The following is a 5,046-nucleotide window of genomic DNA, read 5'->3' as shown; positions in this document are numbered from 1 at the left end:
CACCGAACGTTTGTGACGTCATGTTTTATATTAATTTAAAATAGAGATTGTATTGATGTTATATATAAACGATTTACGTTAAAACGTACTCAAAATGTTAACAAATTGACTACTGTTGAGGAATACAACACTGAACTGAAGGTTTCTGTTACACATACTTCTATAAACACTTCTTTATATTGATCATACAAACCATTCGCTATCGACATAGTGTTGTTTGTGGTATTGAACACCGTCGTTTAATGCAAATGAAATATTTCTCTTCAAATCTGAGGCCTATGGTTGGTGATGTTGTTAAAGCCTACATTTTTATAAATTATTTACATTAGTTTAGACTTATTGGTCTTCAGTCATGTTACAGTATATATAATCTTCTGATGACTAATCTTTCATTTTGAAGACCATTGGTAAATCTGATTAAACGTTTCTTTTCCTTTCTTTGTTAGATACAGTTATACTGTACTCTATAGCCTAATATTGGATTGTACTGATGATATTTCGTTATTTAAGTTTCAAGGACAACATTGTCTATATTGTTGTAGTCAGTCCCACAATGTTACGGTGTAGCATTCATAGTCCCATAAAAATCTGTCTACGCTGCAAATAGTCCCAAAATAATGCGCCATTCTAAATATAGATCCAATCACATTAAACATTCTAAAAATAGGTCCAATTACATACACTATTCTAAATATAGGTCCTATACCATACACCATTCTAAATATGGATCCAATTACATACACCATTCTAAATATAGGAACTATAACATACACAATTCTAAATATAGATCCAATCACATTAACCATTCTAAAAATAGGTCCAATTACATACACCATTCTAAATATAGGTCCTATAACATACACCATTCTAAATATAGATCCAATTACATACACCATTCTAAATATAGGAACTATAACATACACAATTCTATATATAGATCCAATTACATACACCATTCTAGATATAGATCCTATAGCATACACCATTCTAAATATAGATCCAGTTACATACACCATTCTAAGTATAGGTCCTATAAGATACACTATTCTAAATATAGGTCACGATGAAGAATGGTAAAGTATCTGTATTCCTTGTGGTAAAAAATATTTGTAATCGCAAGGACAACTCCCCTACCACTGTTTTAGTCCAACGATAAATGAATATTGTAGTTAAATCTGTATGTAAATGTGTTGACCTGTTATAGAAATACTGATGTTTACAACAGTCCCACAAATCATCCCCATATTACCACTGTTAACTGACAATATTTTATCCGGTTATTAGAGGTGATACGATGTAGTCATTGGTACCAGGTATTAATTACATGTTTGGGTACCTAATGACTGTTAAATAGTCCCGTTCTCGTGAACGATTGAACACATGCAGTCATGTGACGTTGAAGAAACTGTTATATCCGATACGGTGTTGTATGATAAAATTATGTCCCTTTGATGTTTACTTATCAGTGTGAAACGTGTAACTACCGTCCGTCTCTGTATTACTGTCCAACAGAGAAAATCTCCTATTTTTGTATGCCGATAAAAGCTTTTTACTTTTTTTATTTTCTTCCCTCCTGTATATTTCTAAGGCTACAGCCTTTCCCCCTGAGTAGTGGCACAACCCCTTCATCATTAACCAAATTAAAAATTAACTTTTCGATTAAAAGTCAGTATGGATTAATGAATTGCACTATAATCGATTTCTTTTATTTGTAAAATTGTATTGATAATACCATTTTTATAGATAGATCGATCACGCTTAATGAGTTATCGGGCTAATTAAATCACTTAAACCTACTACATGTTTATATCTAAGTATGATACTGTAATGTTCGCTAAATTATGATTGAACACGATGAACTTTTAAAATAACGTACATTATTGCTGGCCTATTCATTAGAGATCTATAGAAATCTAATAATAAACACAACTTCTGTGAGTTACAGGGATAATGATAGTTCCTTATTGTAACCAGAATCTCAGTCTTGTATGAGGTTTTAATAACTGATTATAAAGTATAAATGTAGGTTATATTGACAAAATATTGAGGAGAAAAAAAACCAAAACTAGTACAAACATATATTCCGAAATTACATAGTAATAAAAAAATTAATGATAAGGACTCAGAAATCAATTAAAGTTTTGACACGAGAAGCGTTTTAATGACGATGGAAGTTCTGACACAAGAAACATTTTAATGACAATGAAAGTTTTGACACGAGAGGCTTTTTAATAATAATGAAAGTTCTGACACAAGAAGCGTTTTCATGACAATGGATCCTTTGTTTTTGTGTTACACGATAGAAAGATGTTTGTTAAATTGTTTCATAGCTTTTTTATTCATTTTATGATTGTCATGCTTGAATTGTTTTTTACGATTTAAGATGTTTGTATTTTTCTGTTTTAGTATTTGTACTATCTGAAAACTCTTTTAATCATTCCATTAAAATTTTATTCTTCAGACCAAGAGCAATGCAGAGGTTAGATAATCATATTATAATTAGTTGTCCCAAAGTTGCTCTTTAACAGTTGGTGATTTCCGAAAATAATTCAAAATGAAATCAAAGTATGGATAACTAGACAAGGAATCGGGCGAGACTAGATTCTTTACAAACAGAAATACCTTGGTAATCACGCCAATTAACAAAAGTTCCTAAAGGTATTGTATAAATATTTATCTGAGTGTTACAGTATTTGACGCACGTGCTGGAGGGTTTTACGAATACGATGTTGGGGGTGTGGTAACACTTGACTTTATTGTATTTATTATCGTGACATCAGTGTGAGTTGTACACAACATACCTATATAAGGAAATTATATAGAAGAAACCTTTTCGTGTTTTTATGATTCGAAAAATTAAATCTAATAACAGGTGTCACATATTGAACTATAAACATTCTAGAGTTATCATTTATACTATTCTCAAATTTTCAAAACGTCAGATAAAAAATCCTTGCCGTGAATGATAGATAACAAATGAAGGATTCAGAGAGTTACTAAGTCCACGTAACAGCTTTGTATTAGATGATGTGTAATGACTTGATACACACTTTATGATAAAACAAAAATACCACTTTTCAGTTTTATGAATATCCTTTTCACGTTTTATCCCGATATAAACTATTACAATTGATCTAGGTCTATCGGCGGATTTCGGTCTAAGTATCACATCCTGGGATTTCCATTATCGTCTCCTACCATTTTCCTACAGGAAGTCGCTATCTTCCTGTCTCCCTCGCTCTCTACATCCCTGTATCCCTCGCTCTCTACGTCCCTGTTTCCCTATCCCTCTACGTCCCTCTCATACCTCCCTCCCCCCACCCTCCCCCTCGTTCTCTCCCTCCTTTGCTCTCGCACTCCTTCGCTCTCTCCCTTCCCTCCCTACCTCCCTCTCCCCTCGTTCTCTCCCTCCTTCGCTCTCTCCCACCTTCCACGATTTGTTGTTTACTTTGTGAACACTCTTTCCTTAGGACATTTTTTTACCTCACAACAAGTACTTGGGGAACTCATATGTTTTGATAAGTTTACAAATGAATGATCAAATATGAGGTAAGTTTTGTGAACTGCAACAAAAACGAACTTTATTTTTTTTACTCCACATCTAAATTTTGATGAACAGATATTAATTATCTTACAAGTCTGAATAATTATGCCGACGTGTAAAAATCATACAGCAAACGGACAACTGAGAAAATAGCACGTATCTCCATGTTCAGGAATAGGAGATGCACAATAATGATAACTTTGTATGGAACGTGATAATACTTTACAATGACGATGTTACTGCTGTCTTGGTGTGATAACATCTCGGATGATCTAGTATGTTAACTCTGTATGACGTCATTTATTTATGACGTCATAATTTGAAGGTTGTTTATATGGTTTCAATTTTCGAGCGTTATCAAAACGTCGAAAGCAAAAAACGAATATTAAGTTATTGAATACAACAGATTTCTTTTTTTGGTCAATATTATAGTTTTTCTGGAAAATTGCGAAAGTAAGGACCCTTAAAATAACCTTTACGCTAGTTATAGTATCTGAACACGTGATCTCTGTAAGTGATGAATGTTCCTGGTATACATAAGTCGTTCTTATATTACCGATCACGTGATCTCTGTAAGTCTGTCCTGTTTCAGTGTGGTTGACTGAAGAACGTGAGTAAAATTAAGTCGTTAGTATTTTACCAAACTCGTGATGTATGTATGTGGTTTTTTCTGAGTGTGTGCTTGGCTCCATTATGTATCTGATACAAAGGTATATGTATATCACTGATCACGTGATCTATGTTTGTATTACCTGTGAGATGTGTTCCTCTTATTGTACTCTGTATTAAGTACAGGTAAATTATTACATCAGTCTTAATACACGATTTGTATATGATGAGATCGTTCATACATGTTTAATATTTTACTAGAACACGACAACTTGAAAAACCAACACAGTTGTCAAGAATTTATTTTATTAGAACATGTTTCATGCTGAAAACGTCGGAAATATTGGCAATCTTTATCAGGCTTAAATAATTAAAACGACCGAGCCGAAAGTTTATAAATATCGACCTATCTTTTGATGAGCGAACAGTTTGGTATAATTTTGTGATCTCTGACCAGTAAGGTTATGTACTGTGTTAATTGTATAGAAAAATGTGAAGCACGATACAAAAGTTATGTTGACAAGGACCAATATTTCGATAATGTATGGAACTTTGGTAAGAACTAAATAAGTAAGTTGAAGTCGTACACATAAATCATATTTCATTGTATGAGTTAGAGGATGTAAGGTAATTGTGTGAAGATCTTGTTTGAAGCTTTGACAAATGTGTGTGCATGTGATGCACGATGTTAAAATGTTTTATGTATAAAAGAGTTCGCCTGAGATAATCTCAATCGTCTATAACATCTTACCTTTGTTTGTTTCTTTCCATATTTCACTTTCTTTCTTGTTTTAATAAAAAAAATTAATGATAGTTATGGCTGTTGTTGTATATCATCATCATCATCAACATCATCATCATCATCATTGCAACATGCTAACAGAAACTTTATT

The sequence above is a fragment of the Ylistrum balloti genome, unplaced genomic scaffold (assembly GCF_031769215.1).
Source record: "Ylistrum balloti isolate Yb309-2 unplaced genomic scaffold, AGI_CSIRO_Ybal_v1 Utg371268, whole genome shotgun sequence".
NCBI lineage: Eukaryota > Metazoa > Mollusca > Bivalvia > Pectinida > Pectinidae > Ylistrum > Ylistrum balloti.
This window is presented reverse-complemented; position numbering follows the sequence as displayed.